Source organism: Aquarana catesbeiana, linkage group LG12, assembly GCF_042186555.1.
Source record: "Aquarana catesbeiana isolate 2022-GZ linkage group LG12, ASM4218655v1, whole genome shotgun sequence".
Classification (NCBI taxonomy): domain Eukaryota; kingdom Metazoa; phylum Chordata; class Amphibia; order Anura; family Ranidae; genus Aquarana; species Aquarana catesbeiana.
In genome coordinates this window covers 199,963,607-199,981,560 of record NC_133335.1, presented here as the reverse complement: position 1 = coordinate 199,981,560, position 17,954 = coordinate 199,963,607, and positions in this window count along the sequence as shown.

Genomic DNA, 17,954 nt, shown 5'->3' with positions numbered 1-17,954 from the left:
AAAAAAATAGCTTTTTCCCATTTTGCTGTGGGGATTCTCATCCCCAGTTCCTCTTCCCATCTCATTATATAGGTTAGTTCCTGCTCCTTATTTTTTGAAATCAGATATTTTTATATAATAGATAGGACATGGGTTTTGTGTTCATTTGATCATCATCTGTCGCTTCAAATTTGTATTTGACTTTTTTTTTTACTGTTTGCTTTCTTTTCTTTCTGAAAAAAATAAAATAAAAAAAAATAAGACAAATATAGGGCCTTGTTAACCAGTTCCCAGCCGGCGCATGCCGATGTACGTCGGCAGAATGGCACGGCTGGGCAAATGGGCGTACCTGTACGTCCCTTTGAATTTGCCGTTGTGCCATTACATGCGCGCCACAGCCGACCGGGAGCTCCGTGAATAGGATCGCAGGTCCCGTGGACTCGATGTCCACGGGGATACCCGCGATCGTCTCACGGAGAGGAAGAACGGGGAGATGCTGATGTAAACTAGCATCTCCCTGTTCTTCCTAGTGACAGTGTCACTGATCATAGCTCCCTGTGATCGGGAGCGGTCATCAGTGATGTGTCACAACTAGCCCATCCCCCCTACAGTTAGAACACATCCCTAGGACACACTTAACCCCTACAGCGCCACCTAGTGTTAACCCCTTCACTGCCAGCCACATTTACACAGTAATCAATGCAATTTTAATCGCAATGATCGCTGTATAAATGTGAATGGTCCCAAAATCACGCCAAAATTGTCCGACGTGTCCGCCATAATGTCACAGTCACGATAAAAATTGCTGATCGCCGCCATTACTAGTGAAAAAAAAATATTATTAAAAATGCCATAAAACTATCCCCTATTTTGTAACTTTTGCGCAAACCAATCAATAAACGCTTATTGCGATTTTTTTTTACCAAAAATATGTAGAAGAATACATATCGGCCTAAATTGAGGAAAAAACATGTTTTTTTATACATTTTTGGGGGATATTTATTATAACAAAAAGGTCAAAATAATGTGTTTTTTTTTTCAAACTTGTCGATCTTTTTTTGTTTATAGCGCAAAAAATAAAAACCGCAGAGGTGATCAAATACCACCAAAAGAAGGCTCTATTTGTGGGGGAAAAAAAGACGGCAATTTTGTTTGGGAGCCACGTCGCACGACCGCGCAATTGTCAGTTAAAGCGACGCAGTGCCGAATCGCAAAAAGTGCTCTGGTCTTTGGCCAGCAAAATGGTCCGGGGCTTGAGTGGTTAAAAGGAGCTTCTTTAACCCTAACAAACTCATTGAACTCTCTTGATTGAAAAAATCTTGCCCAAATCTCCAGATTTTTGCAGAAATTTTAGGAAAATAAACATTCTTGATTTCAATCATCCCTATTCCCGACATGCATTGAGAATATTATGTGAATTGTGCTGCATCATTGTAAAAATAGAATTTTGACCATTGGTAATAGAGTATACGGTATACAGTGTCTTGAAAAAGTATTCATACCCCCTGAAATTTTCCACATTTTATCATATTACAACCAAAAACATAAAGGTATTTTATTGGGATTTTATGTGATAGACCAACACAAAGTGGCACATATTTGTGAAGTGGAAGTGGACCCAATTGTCTTCAGAAGTCACCTAATTAGTAAATAGAGTCCACCTGTGTGTAATTTATTCTCAGTATAAATACAGGTGTTTTATGAAACCCTCAGAGGTTTTTTAGAGAACCTTAGTGAACAAACAGCATCATGGAGGCCAAGGAACATACCAGACAGGTCAGGGTTAGGTTATAAAAACTGTCCCAAGCTTTGAACATCTCACAGAGCACTGTTCAATCCATCATCCGAAAATGAAAAAGTATGGCACAACTGCAAACCTACCAAGACATGGCCGTCCACCTAAACTGACAGGCCGGGCAAGGAGAGCATTCATCAGAGAAGCAGCCAAGAGGCCCATGGTAATTCTGGAGGAGCTGCAGAGATCCACAGCTCAGGTGGGAGAATCTGTCCACAGGACAACTATTAGTTGTGCACTCCACACATCTGTCCTTTATGGAATAGTGGCAAGAAGAAAGCCATTGTTGAAAGAAAGCCATTGTTGAAAGAAAGCCATACGAACTCCCATTTACAGAGAAGCCATGTGGGGGACACAGCAAACATGTGGAAGAAGGTGCTCTGGTCAGATGAGACCAAAATTGAACTTTTTGGCCTAAAAGCAAAACGCTATGTGTGACGGAAAACTAACACTACACATCACCCTGAACACATCATCCCCACCATGAAACATGGTGGTGGCAGCATCATGTTGTGGGGATGCTTTTTTTCAGCAGGGAAGCTGGTCAGAGTTGGTCAGAGTTGATGGGAAGATGGCTGGAGCCAAATACAGGGCAGTCTTACAAGAAAACCTGTTAAAGTCTGCAAAAGACTTGAGACTGGGGCGGAGGTTCACCTTCCAGCAGGATAAGGACCCTAAACATACAGCCAGAGCTACAATTGAATGGAATGGAAAGCTGGTGGAGACATCCCCAAAAAGACTTGCAGCTGTAATTGCAGTGAAAGGTGGTTCTACAAAGTATTGACTCAGGAGGGCTGACTACAAATGCACGCCACACTTTTCACACATTACACTTTTTACACATTTATTTGTAAAAAAAATTGAAAACCATTTATCATTTTCCTTCCACTTCACAATTATGCGACACTTTGTGTTGGTCTATTACATAAAATCCCAATAAAATACATTTACGTTTTTGGTTGTAACATGACAAAATGTGGAACATTTCAAGGGGTATGAATAATTTTTCAAGGCACTGAATTTGCTTGAATCACTCCCTCCACCACGTTAGGGGACATACAAAATTTTTTTTTTGTTAAATTATATCCATGGAAAAACTGTACGTGGTGCTATAGCACAAGCAGTAAGATTTTCATGGACAGCATCAGCGACACTGTATTCAGGAATCACCAATTTGACATGTGTAATACATTTTTAATTTTCACATTAATGTTTTCATAAATACAGCAGCAACGCCCCACTCTGATTTATTACAACTAGTTTTGGATGATTTTTTTTAAGGCAGTATGAGGCCTGATTGAACTGGTGGAAGAAGCCACCACAACAGATCTGAAAGCTATAGGAGAGTTTACCCTTACGAAAAAAATCTGAAGCCCTCAGTGTTGTACAAACTGGTAAGTGGCATAACCATTTCATAGTATAGTTAGTACATTTATTTTTTCACAGTACCACACAATATCATCTTAAAAGTTTAAAAAAATGTTGTTAAAACAGAGTGCACAAAAACATTTTAGCGGTGTGTATTTGTCGCTAACACAAACAAAGCTGCCTTTTCTTTGCAGATCGTCAACTCATACTTTTATGGTAAATTTGTCTGCACCACATAAGCCTCATATTTATCCTCAGGGGTCATGGAGACCCAGGATTCAGAGGATTCTGAGGTGGTATGGGTTTTTTTTTTATTTTTATTTTCATTTCTACCAGAATACAGATTTACATTTTTTATAATTATTTTTCTTTCCTTGTAAGGCAGTCCCTGCTCTGGTGAAGCAAACACGGGCAGGGATTTCAATGTATTCTGAGTGATCCTTTAAATAAAATAGAAAAGTTTAGGCCTAAACACCACCTAGTCCCTATGCAAAAATAAAAAAAGGACACCTACCCTTCCACACCACAAGGGCATGCAGCAGCAAAAGGGAAGAAGCACAGTTATACACTGTAGAACCTATAGTGTCCATGTAAATGAACCCTTACAGGTAGGTTTGCAAATCACACAAAAAATAAAAAATAAAGTATAGAGTTAGGGTGCAATGATTTAGGTTTTATTTTTTTTTTTTTATGGGAGATAGATTTTACTTTAAATAATTTTGCTAGGTTATTTTTTTTAATTCAAAGTCAGCAGTGTGTACCTATACCTGACACAGGCAGAGCTGGCCTTTGTGTGCAGCTCATCACCACAAACAGTTTTAATGCAACAAATAACCACATAGCACACTCTCTATGTGAGACTGCATCTAGCAGTATGGCTTTCCCTATCCTTTTTCCTCCTTCTCATGCACAGGGTCATCCTGAGACTTTTAATCCCACTCAGTTCTTTCTAAACAGGGGCCACCTTCCTGGGGACTACACTCCCTATCAATCCTTGTGCCCCTCCCCTGGGAGGACAGAAAAGGGGTGAGGCTTCAGTTGTAAAAATGGCCAATCAGATCTCTTGCTACCTGCACACTGTAATCTGCCTGACGGGTCGGATGGGCGGGTTTTCTCTGGCGACTGCAGTCTGCGACAGTGTGCTTCTCCCTCTCCTCTCTGTCGACATGGTCACTAAATCTGATCACAGCAGGGCAGATGGAGAGAAATTTCAGCAGCACAGCAGAGGATGGCCCTGTCATAAGCCCAGAGCTCGTGCATCGCGCCATGTCCCAGGCTACAAAAATGTGATATAAAAGAAATAATCAAATAAAAACATCAAAAAAATGCAAGGGGGGCCCAGCAGCTAAGCAACAACTGAAGCTGTTACTGACAAACACGAAAAGGTAGTCCTAGAAATGACTGTTGTATCTATGCATTTTGAACACACAGGGGAGAACACAATATGATGTAGCCAACCACACTGCAATTCACAGTAAAATAGCACAAGACAGTGCAGTGAACATGAGGGGGACGCACTAAGTAGCTCAGCATATAGGTGGGTACAGCGTGGTGCGGGGGCAATGAGTCACATAGACAGGTGTAGTATAAACTTGTATTGAAGTAAAGCAGCAACAGTTCACAACAACGCAATGGCCAGACTACCCAACCAGGTGCACTCACAGTTTTCAACAATATGACAAGAGCAGATTTCAACCAGACTTGCGGCGTCTGTTGAGAGGGGCAGAATGCAGCCTGGCCATCCCATGCCCAATTGGATAGGTTCCCAGAAGAGTTGCGACCCTACATTTTCCCTCCTCGTTAGGAACCTTTGCCTATCACTGGTGCTGTCCCTAAAAGACGGGGTACCTTTCCCTCTCTGCCGACTCGCATAAAGCACATCAAACCAAGAAGCCAGGGCCTTAAATAGGTTCTCCCAGACCCAAGATGGCTGCCAGAGTCACATGGGATGACAGCATCCAACCAGACTGCTTCCCCAGTGACCCCCGGAAACAATAGTGGAACCCTGTTCCTCATGACTTCCTCTCCAGCTGCAGAACCGCTATGGTTGAGCACCACTGGCAGTGAAAGAAACAGACTTCACCTGCCTACAAGCATGTTAGCAGGGCCTTGATTTGTTGCCAGCAATGGCCATGCTGGCCAAGAGCCCATCCCACCACCCTCCTGCTCAGAAACAAGATAGGATACACACACACCTATAACGTGGAGAAACTCCACCATCTTTGGTTACTCACATTCTCCAGACCTAAGGCCCACCTCCAGAAATAAGGAATGCCCATATGTTCAGTCATTTAATGCTTTTATTGTAGCAGATCATAACAATAGTTCTGATACAACACATCCTTCACCTCCACTCGCACAGTGCAAGACCAACATTAACACAGGGCAGCAGTCCCACTCTTTTATTGTCCTAACATAGGTCCCCATAGGTGGTCTCTCCAACACCACCTGTTTCGGGCCTATTCTGAAGGACTCGCGTCCTGAGGCTACTGGCTTACATTGCAAAATACCAGGGGTAGCCTCTTCCCATTATCCTCTGCCCCAGGCTCTTCTGGCTAAGATTATTAAGGACTACTCTAGCCCCACTCTCCATATCCATCCATGAGGAGGGGTCTTCCTAAAAGTGGCACTAACCCCTGCTTACAAGCATACTGTCATTCACTATAATGTAGCACAGTACAGTACTGTGTATAGTACTGTATGATGTAACGGCAACTAACTCTCCCTGTAAACACTCTGTTAGCTCTCCCTATCTACTCGAAGTCTCCAACACATAGTGACAAAAGGAGGGGGCCAGCCTATAAAAAAACCCCCATTATTGCCCTTATATACCACCTAATCACAATTCAAAAGTCATGAAGTGCATCATTGGTAATTGGTTGCTATAGTGGCTAACAGCCACATTAGTTCTCCATTTTTCCAAACTGTGGGTATGCCTCAAAGTCATATTCAACCCAAACCCAAATCTCATTCCTAATCCCAAATAAACATCAGATTCCAGAATCTTTGTGGCAGAAGAATGTTTTCAACACTTAAAATGTCATTTACAACCTGTGATGAATTGCCCAAAGAATTTTTTTCCAGACCTTTATTTATCAAAATTTATTTGCAGCATTGAATTGTTAAAGAAAAACCCTTCAGTGATAGGTGATTAAACATTTCTTTTGTAATAGGTCACCTTGGAAACAATCATTTACAAGCTGAATTGTTCCTTTTACAAGATTAATCTCAGAGGACCAGACGAGTCTTGCAATAATGCCATTACACACGTTAATCAGACCTTTATATATTATTTCTCTGTAGGGGAATGCATCTTCCAACTTACAGCCAATGTACTGTACAGTAAGCAGGGTGAATAGAAGAGCTCAGTGTATCTTTTGTGTCAGTTCTCTTGACAAAAATATATAAGAGGAAGCAGTATAGTACAAGATTTTCACGTTCTGTACAGTTTTCATTTAATTTTTTCTCTTTAATTGTGGACACACGGATGTATTCAGCAGCAGGGGGGCAGGAAATAAGAGGAATTACTAAGCTCTCCGTTTTTAAAGAATATGTTACCCCAACATTTCATATTCCTAATATGTGATTGTTGTACCATGTATTTTTGTTAAAAAGTATCCCATTCTCTTTGTATTTCTTCCTTTGTGTGAAATACTGGTGATCCTACGAGTGTCCCTACTTTCCTCTTTCCTGCCTTTTCTCAAACGCATGAGAACCCATCTTTCGCAGCATGGTCTGTTATCTGGTTGTGCTGGGAGAGCAGCCTGCCCGTCCTCCATTGATCAGACTTGTGCTGACACGCCCCCTTACACAGCTAATCACGGGAGGATCAGTGCACTGCTGTTTCTCTCCCCCCCCCCACAAGCCCCCTATGCAGCTGAGAACAAAGAATATGTGATCACTTATGAAATAAAAGGCAAAAAAAAGTAGTTATCCTTTTTTTATGTATATAAACTTTTTGCCTTTCATTTCTATTTTAAAATGAATGGGTTTTTATACAAGGTAAGGGTTCGCATAAATTGTAAGTCATGGGTGTCCAACCTTTTGACCTTCCAATTTGGAAGAAGAGGGATTGTCTTGGGCCACACATAAAATACACTTATGCTCCGTACACACCGGTCAGATTTTCTGACGGAAAATGTTCGATGGGAGCTCGTTGTTGGAAATTCCGACCGCGTATAGGCTCCATCGGACTTTTTTCATCGGAATTTCCTTCACACAAAATTTGAGATCTTGATCTCAAATTTTCCGACAACAAAATGTAAATGTCGTAAATGCCGATCGTCTGTACACAATTCCGATGCACAAAGTTCCACGTATGCTCGAATCAAGCAGAAGAGCCGCACTGGCTATTGAACTTCATTTTTCTCAGCTCGTTGTACGTGTTGTATGTCACCGCGTTCTTAACGTTCGGAATTTCCGACAAGATTTGTGTGACCGTGTGTATGCAAGACAAGTTTGAGCCAACATCCGTCGGAAAAAATTCATGGATTTTGTTGTCGGAATGTCCGATTGTGTGTATGGGGCATAATAATATGGATAGCTGATGAGCAGATGAATCATGGGTTGAAGGAAGGAAAATAACTTGATTACCCTATCAGCACAGTCAGTGTTGAAGGGGGAATCCCTCCCACTGCGTTATTGTATTCTGACAGGGGGAGGTTTCCCCACCGTCAGAATACAATGATCACTGCTGGCGGCTATAGCCATCAGCAGTGATTGTATGAAAAAAAGGAAAAGCGACAGTCTGGTTTTACTGAGGTTGATTGATAAATTGACTTATGCAGCTTACACACGGTCAGACTTTTTCACTGGACTGGTCCGACGGACGCCGCCGGACCAAATCCAGCAGACAATCCAATCATGTGTGGGCTTCACCGGACCTTCAGCGGACTTTTCCAGTCGCAAATCTGACAGACTTTAGATTTGGAAATTGCTTCAAATCTTTACGTCGTAACTCTGCCGGACCCAGAAATCCGCTTGTCTGTATGCTAGTCCGACGGACAAAAAATGATGCTAGGGCAGCTATTGGCTATCAACTTCCTTATTTTAGTCCGGTTTACATCATCATGTACTAATCCGTCGGACTTTTGTGTGATCGTTTGTAGGCAAGTCCGTTCGTTAGAAAGTCCGTCGGAAGTCCGCCAAAAGTCCTTTGAAAGTCTGTCGGACAGGCTGTCGGACTTTTGTTGCTGAAAAGTCCGACCGTGTGTACACGGCATTAGGTATAGATGGATCGAAATTCAGCTGATTTCTGCTAAACCGGACTAATTTCGATCTGTCTATGGCTGGCTTTAGAATCTAACAAATAGTGCTTGCTGATTGGAAGAGAAATCAAATCATTGAATGCTCCTTTTTTCCTATCCAGTCACAGCCTTGACAAAGTTGGTTTTGAATGCAGTAGAGAATCCCCCCAAATATACTAGTGTATACTGTATTTACCTTTGCTCCCCATCCAATGCAAAATAGCCCATACAGCTGGATATGGAGGATATTGTGACTCACTCCGCGTGGGAGTTCTGGGCCAATTGGTGCTGTCACTCAGGGAGTCAACAGCCCTGTGTTATGATGTCATGCACACTGGCGTACTAAAATACTCCTACCTACAATGGATCTTGCCAGGAGTTCATGTAGAGCATATATGCCTATATGGCATTCACAAACAAACTCTTTTTGAATGAATGAATATTCATTCATTCAAGCCACTAAAATGAATTTACGCACACATGTGCGCTGTTATGAGCATTTACAAGTGTTTATGCGCATATGTGTGCAAGTTTTGTTAGTAAGTTGCTCTCCAAATGCCGGTTTAGGGCTTTTTTGCTCCTGTAGCTCTAATATACAGTTCTAAATAATAAAATGTTCATGGACACATTGGATAAAGCAGAGCTGCATGCAAAGGCATAAAAAAAAAAAAAAATATATATATATATATATATAAATATATATGCCTCTAAAGCCACATTTCTTCTGCCCATGTGCCTGAGGTCCAATCTACAATTCCATTGACTTGCTGCTTATACAGGGCTTTGCTCTGCACCTAGTAGCTGTGAGTAGCATAGTGGCTAATGCCGCATTCACACGAGCGGACTTTATGGCAGACTTTGTCCTGCGGACTTTTCGACGGACTTTACAACGAACTTTCCGAATGAACGGACTTGCCTACACACGATCAACCAAGATCCGATGGATTCGTACGTGATGATGTACGACCGGACTAAAACAAGGAAGTTCATAGCCAGTAGCCAATAGCTGCCCTAGCGTCGGATTTTGTCCGTCGGACTAGCATACAGATGAGCGGACTTTTCGACTGGACTCGAGTCCGTTGAAAAGATTTGAAACATGTTTCATTTCTTGGTCCGTCGAACTTGGGGAAAAAAAAGTCAGCTGGAGCCCACACACGATCGAATTGTCCGACGGACTCCGGTCCACCGAACCAAGTATGCCATAAAGTCTGGTCGTGTGTACGCAGCATAAGTGGTTAGAACTTCTGCCTTGCAGCACTAGGGTTGCAGGCTTGAATTCCAACCACTGCTCTACTTGCATAGAGTTTGCATGTTCTCCGGGAATGGCCCGTCCATTAAGGGTGCACAGGTGCCATCCCCTATCAATGCGTCTGGCCTCTATGCAGGACGCCGGACGCATGAATTCCAACGGGGGGGGGTGTTTTTTGGATGAACCTAATTAGAGCCAGAGCCAGGCTTCAAAATAGGGTGGGCTCGGGGTGCAGAGAATGCAAACCGAGCCCACCCAGGTGTGTTACAATAGCGAATGAATATTCACTATTTGTAACCCTGAACCTCCCCCCCGGCCAATCAGGAAGCGGGTCTTGAGACCTGTCACCCTATTGGCTGAAAGGACAGGCGATCCTATTAAACACCTAGGAGGAGGGGAAGAGACGCACAACGGAAGCTGCCGTGGTGGAGAAGAGGACGCAGGAGCCGCTGCCCAAGTCCCGCCGCCCGCCACCTAGATGGGGTAAGTGCCGGACCAACTGGCAGACAGCGGGCAGGCGGGGAGGTGCCGCAGGCCAGCCGCCCGGGGAAGGGGTGGTTGTTTGCCGCCCCCCCCAAAAAAAAACCACCAGCCACCACTGATGTTCTCCCTGTGACAGCGTGAGTGACAGCGTGAGTTTTCTCCCACGCGCCAAAGACAGGCTGCTAGGTAAATTGGCCCTAGTATGTATGAATGTGAGTTAGGGGCATGTGCGTCCGCACACAGTGTTTTGGATGTGTCTGGGTCCTTCCTTTTCTGAATGAACACAGTGAGTGATTGGTAATGATTACTCACTGTGTTCATTCCTAACTGAACCATAGTAAACTATGCTAAGTTCACTATGCTTCAGTTTGTGAATTAAAGGAAGCCACTCAGCACAGAGCACTTCCCATTCATGCACTGTCCAGTGCAGCTGAGGCTTAGTCCCTTTTCTCTGTCCCAAAAGTAAAAAATATTAAAAACTAATATTGTAAAAAAAGAAAAATAGTGACACTGTCCACTGACCTACTGCCCCATCTCACCGACCCCTGCTCTACTGACATTGTCCTCTGCCCTAATGACAAAGTCCACTGCTCTTTTGACACCATATGTGAGTTTGAGGTTTAGGGTGCACACCCTAATACAATAGACTGTGCACACCTATGGTTAGGGGCCTTAGATTGTAAGCCCCTTGAGGGCAGGGACTGAATGTGCAATATATGTATATGTAAAACACTGTGATGGTGCTATATAAGTACCTACAGTATCTCACAAAAGTGAGTACACCCCTCACATTTTTGTAAATATTTTATTATATCTTTTCATGTGCCAACACTAAAGAAATGACACTTTGCTACAATGTAAAGCAGTGAGTGTACAGCTTGTATAACAGTGTAAATTTGCTGTCCCCTCAAAATAACTCAACACACAGCCATTAATGTCTTAACTGCTGGCAACAAAAGTGAGTACACCCATAAGTGAAAATGTCCAAATTGGGCCCAATTAGCCATTTTCCCTCCCCGGTGTCATGTGACTCATTAGTGTTACTAGGTCTCAGTGTGAATGGGGAGCAGGTATGTTAAATTTGGTGTTATCGCTTTCACTCTCTCATACTGGTCAGTGGAAGTTCAACATGGCACCTCATGGCAAAGAACTCTCTAAGGATCAGAAAAAAAGAATTGTTGCTCTACATAAAGCCTAGACTATATGAAGATTGCCAAGACCCTGAAACTGAGCTGCAGCATGGTGGCCAAGACCATACAGAGGTTTAACAGGACAGGTTCCACTCAGAACAGGCCTCGCCATGGTCGACCAAAGGAGTTGAGTGCACATGCTCAGAGTCATATCCAGAGGTTGTCTTTGGGAAATAGACATATGAGTGCTACCAGCATTGCTGCAGAGGTTGAAGGGTTTGGGGGTCAACCTGTCAGTGCTCAGACAATACGCACACACTGCATCAAATTGATCTGCATGGCTGTCTTCCCAGAAGGAAGCCTCTTCTAAAGAAGAAAGCCTGCAAACAGTTTGCTGAAGGCAAGCAGACTAAGGACATGGATTACTGGAACCATGTCCTGTGGTCTGATGAAACCAAGATAAACTTATTTGGTTCAGATGGTGACAAGCGTGTGTGGCGGCAACCAGGTGAGGAGTACAAAGACAAGCGTGTCTTGTCTACAGTCAAGCAAGGTGGTGGGAGTGTCATGGTCTGGGGCTGCATGAGTGCTGCCGGCACTGGGGAGCTACAGTTCATTGAGGGAACCATGAATGCCAACATGTACTGTGACATACTAAAGCAGAGCATGATCCCTTCCCTTCGGAGACTGGGCCTCAGGACAGTATTCCAACATGATAACGACCCCAAACACACCTCCAAGATGACCACTGCCTTGCTAAAGAAGCTGAGGATAAAGGTGATGGACTGGCCAAGCATGTCTCCAGACCTAAACCCTATTGAGCATCTGTGGGGCATCCTCAAACAAAAAGTCGAGGAGTGCAAGGTCTCTAACATCCACCAGCTCCGTGATGCCGTCATGGAGGAGTGGAAGAGGATTCCAGTTGCATCCTGTGAAGCTCTGGTGAACTCCATGCCCAAGAGGGTTAAGGCAGTGCTGGACAATAATGGTGGCCACACAAAATATTAACACTTTGGGCCCAATTTGGACATTTTCACTTAAGGGTGTACTCACTTTTGTTGCCAGCAGTTTAGACATTAATGGCTGTGTGTTGAGTTATTTTGAGGGGACAGCAAATTTACACTGTTATACAAGCTGTACACTCACTACTTTACATTGTAGCAAAGTGTCATTTCTTCAGTTTTGTCACATGAAAAGATAGAATAAAATAATATGAGGGGTGTACTCACTTTTGTGAGATACTATATATTAAATAGTGGCTTAGTGGTGGGGAAGTAAATGGAAGCTGAGAATGCGCTGCTAGGAAAGGGAGGCACTAAACCTCTTGCATTGCCTTCCATGAGCAAATATCTCTTTAAGTATCTCTTTAATTTGATAAAATTATAGCAAATCATTCTTCAAACGTTTCATAAACTGACGGTTCACATTAATGTGTCAAACGCTGTAATGTACTCGGTCATGTGTATTCATCTGCTCGCAAAATTAGCTGAGATTGTTTACGACACAAAATAACATCAAATAATAATTGTGGACATCTGCATCGGACTATTTTCAGTGAAGACATATTTTAATATTCATGTGCAGTAAATTGTCTATTAGTAGAGTATAATAATCATTGTCTTAATGGAATTCCATAGAAGGAATAATTATTTCTTATTCAAAGGCATCAATATGCATTGCATGTCTTTGATAAACAATGCCTGACTAAAGGATAAGATTTCCCATATATATATATATTAAAAAAAAAAGCTTTCCTGCTGTATTGTCCCAGCCAAGCGCCCAATATATATTCATAAGAGCAATTCAGGGACCTGAATACCCTTATTGAGTCGCTGCTTAGTGAATTCTCTGAAATAGGGTAACTGCTAATGTTATGAATAAAACTGTATGAAAGGGAATATGAAAACCTGAAAATGTAAATATGAATTCGGCTGTAAGTGCTATTTTAGAAATGAAGGTTAACCCTAATGCAACCCCATTAGAATATAATGACACCAGATGAAAAAAAAAAATTAAAGGCTTCTTGGATGCCATGCAAAAGTCATTGCTGTATAAAAGGAGAAAGACTTGCAATAGAGTAATGTATAATGTGACCCTTTCTTCTATATACAGTATAAGTAATACCTGGCATGATATATTACTCTGTGTGTGAGCTTTGTATTCATTTATAGCTGGCTCTATGCACAATAGGATATCACCTACCATGAACATTAAAAAAAAAAAAAAAAAAAAAAAAAGCGATTGAGCTTTGAGGGTCGTAGCTCGGCGACCTGGGGTCATAGAGGCCCCAAATTTGGTAGGTAGCCAAAGTCCTACCCCACCACTGTTAAACATTTGGGGCTCCTGGCACCTATGGTTCCAGAGATACGGGGCTCCTTGCGCACCCTGTCAGACGCCACATACAGCGTGGCCAGTTTAAATACAAGCTGGCACACTCTGTTTTCAGCAGACTGAGAGGATGGACTCACAGTGATTGCTTGTCAGAGGCACTGAGCTCAATGGACAGCTTGGAGCCTTGGACCAATGGTAAAGCAACATAAAAATGCTCCTGTGGAGACTGGCTTCTCACTGCATGTCATAGAAGGGGGCATGTGTCTAAAAGACACATGCTCCCTTCCAGCCCAGCCCTCTTAACTACAAGGAAAAAACATGGGTTTATGGGTAAAAGGTTTACCTATAATCCCATGTTTTTCTCACACAGTTAAGAGGGAAAGTCTGCTGCTGCTGAAAAGGTACTTTTTTTAATCAAGCTAAATAATATAATATTATGCATAACATATGTTATAACATAATAATTTACTATTTATCTATTTACTGTGAAATTACTGGTTTGAAGTTATCACTTCAATCTTCAGTAATTTGTCCGTTAAGCCACCTGCTTGAGTACAGTTTTTGAAAATATAGTAAATTACCTTAAAAACAATATATAATAATTATTTGTATATTACTTATTTATGGTAATTAATCACCAATTCTGACACTTCCCTCCTACATGAAAAATCATATTTTTTTTGCTAGAAAATGAACCCCCAAACATTACATCTTAAAGGGACAGCGTTTGTAAATATTTTTGTTAAATGAGTATAACTAGCAGAACTGCAATTGGCTACATGAGAATCGAATACGTAACTTGTGAATATGTAACCTGGGTGTATCTGGCTCTTATAGTAGCCAGTGCCTCACCAGCCCCTGACCTCACCGCACGTCCCTGCTGTACTATCAGCAGATGGATTGGGGACAGTGGAAGAAGGGGAGGATCAGAGGAGACAGGATAAAACAGCCTTTTTACACTAAATGGAGGATTAATACCTTAGGTTCCACAGTGAGTATAACAAGCAAGCTTTATTGCATATACAGACTGATTTTCCTGCTGTGGGTTTAGTAACACTTTAATCTTGTGTAACAGAGAAATCTTGAAAAAGTGCCAGCATTTTGGTAAAATCCACAAGCAGATAGACTTTATTTAAGAAGAACAACGCATACAATTCACAAGAAAAAGGCCATCGCATTTCAGCCATTAGGCCTTAATTATTTTCTTCTGAAATAAAGGCTATTTGCTTGTGGATTTTAACTACTTTCCGGCACTTTTTCAAGATTTAATCTCTACAGGGCTCACAGTGGCTGACTGCCTGAGAACGGGTGGATACATGCTATCTGATTAAGGAGAGGAGGTAGCAGAGTTGCTTGTTTTCCTTTCAGTCTGAGCCTTGACCAACCCTACTGAACCTTCGAGGTGAAATGGAATGCCGGATGCAAGCCGGGTCTTTTTAACCAATTTCAGCACCAATTGCTCTTTTGGGTAAATAGACACAAATTTCTGCAGGCACACTAAAATCTTGTTATAGCTGCAAAGGGTAAGGTGGAGGGAGTAGCAAATTCATGGTTTTAGAATAGGATGCATTGCCCAAAGAACTCAAACAGGTGTGATGATCAGGTGCCCACAAACTTTTGGTCATGGCAAACAAGACAGTATCAGTTTTACAACAAAAGCAGACCAGGGTTACCCAGAAACAACTCAGACCATGGTGCTAACAGAGAAAACCTTTTATGGGGTAGCATAATTTACCAGAAATATTTATTATGGGCCATGAATCACATATCCAGCAGAAAACTGCCCTCTTCCAGATAGTGTTTATTACCTTGATAATCATCTTGTTCTTTTATAGGGAATTAAAGCTTGTTGTGGGCAGGTGAGCTTCCTGGAAGTATTAAAGGCAACCCTTCTATTGACACCACAGCTGTGATTTAGTATGGCATTCTGTGATCCCAACACAGCAGAGGTCGCACTCAGTGGAATAGTATAATCATGATTTTATTTTAAGAGTGCTTGTGCAAAATTTGAAGGGTCATTCCACCCAAAACTAATGCTACCGTTTTTCAAAGATCTTGTAAAATTAAAAAAGCCATAGAGTTTCTTATATCTCGCAGGGACTCTATTGTTGAGATATACTGTATGTGCTTGTGTTCCTCGGCCTGCACATCTGCTTTAGCTTTTCTGAAGAATTCAAATTATATTATGTAAGGTGCTGAAAAACGCAAAGGTGAGCTGGAACGTCCAAAACTCCCAGAAGGACAGAAACAAGGTCACTAATTATTGCATGAAGGTTTTGCTAACAGAACAGAAGACACAGATCAGGCTTTGCATTACATTATAACTCCATCTTTATGACCACTTTAATGTGTGAGTTAATACATGTGGAATAATGTACCACTTACTGTAAATTACAAGGATATTAGGATTCACCGAACAGTTCAGGGACCCTATAATTGCACACTGTCACAGATCTGGTATAAACTACAAAATGAGTCTATTCTACTTCTTACCACTAAAGGCTCCAGTAAGACAGTCTAAACATATACCAAATCCAGTTACTTTTTGATGCACAAGCCTCTTAAAGTGGAAATTCATGCTCCCAACAGGGCCCGGACTGGGAATAAAAACCAGCCCTGGAAATAATTTCATACCAGCCCCATAGTATTATTATACCAGCCCAACAGCATAACGTCATTATTTTCTTGTTCATAAAAGGGAAAACCATGCATTTTAAAGCACATTTGAAGAGCGTATTATATATAGATAAGACAGATATGAAAGCACATAGGGCTAGGGATATATATATTACAGCAAATTCCAGTTAAAAGTGAAGCAATTATCAAGGGGGACACCTAGGACTCTGGGAATGTAGGGGTGACCAGAGACCACCAGAAAGAATACACTAAGGTAAGGTGGGGTGGGTTTCTGATACAAGGGGGAAACCTTTATATCAGTGCCCTCTTACATTATTGTATTCACTCCCCCTTTACATCAGTGACCCCCCTCTCAGACTGGACTGGTGGCGCTGTCACTGTCCTCCTCTCAGGTGTCACTGACCTCCTCTCAGGAATAAGGACATGGTACAGGAGATGTCAGGGGCTGTGGGCATTGTACAGGAGATGTCAAGATGTCAGAGGCTGAGGGCATGGTACAGGAGATAATTAGAGACTGAGGACATGATACTAAAGATGGTAAGAGAATGTAGAAATGATACAAGAGATCAATGCAGCCTCACCAGTGCCAATCAAATGCAGCCTCACTGTGCTTATCAATGCAGCCTCACTGTGCCCATTAATGCAGCCTCACTGTGCCCATTATTGCAGCCTCTGTGCCAGCCCATGCAGCCTCACTGTGCTCATCATTGCAGCCTCACTGTGCCCATCATTGCAGCCTCACTGTGCCCATCAATGCAGCCTCACTGTGCCCATCATTGCAGCCTCACTGTGCCCATCATTGCAGCCTCACTGTGCCCGTCATTGCAGCCTTGCTGTGCCCATCAATGCAGCCTCACTGTGCCCATCATCGTAGCCTTGCTGTGCCCATCAATGCAGCCTCACCACCCATCAATGTATCCTGACTGTACCCATCAATGCAGTCTCACTGTGCCCATCATTGCAGCCTCACTGTGCCCATCAATGCAGCCTCACTATGCCCATCATTGCAGCCTCACTATGCCCATCATTGCAGCCTCACTGTGCCCATCAATGCAGCCTCACTGTGCCCATCAATGTAGCCTCACTGTACACATCAATGCAGCCTCACTGTGCCCATCAATGCAGCCTCACTGTGCCCATCATTGCAGCCTCACTGTGCCCATCATTGCAGCCTCACTGTGCCCATAAATGCAGCCTCACTGTGCTCATCATTGCAGCCTTACCGTGCCCATAATTGCAGCTTTACCATGCCCATCATTGCATCCTCACTGTGCCCATCATTGCAGCCTTACCGTGCCCATCATTGCAGTCTTACCGTGCCCATCATTGCAGTCTTACCATGCCCATCATTGCAGCCTCAATGTGCCCGTCATTGCAGCCTCAAGGTGCCCATAACAGCCACAATGTACTCGCCATTGCAGCCTTGATGTGCGTGTCATTGCAGCCTCAATGTTCCTGTCATTACAGCCTCAATATGCCCGTCATTGCAGCCTCAAGGTGCCCGTCATTTTAGCGTCAATGTGCCTGTCATTACAGCCTCAATGTGCCCGTCATTACAGCCTCAAGGTGCCCGTCACAGCCTTAATGTGCCCATCACAGCCTCAATGTGCCTGTCATTGCAGCCTGAAGGTGCCCGTCACAGCCTCAATGTACTCATCACAGCCTCAATGTGCCGTTACAGCCTCAATGTACCTGTCATTGCAGCTTCAATGTACCTATCATTGCAGTCTCAATGT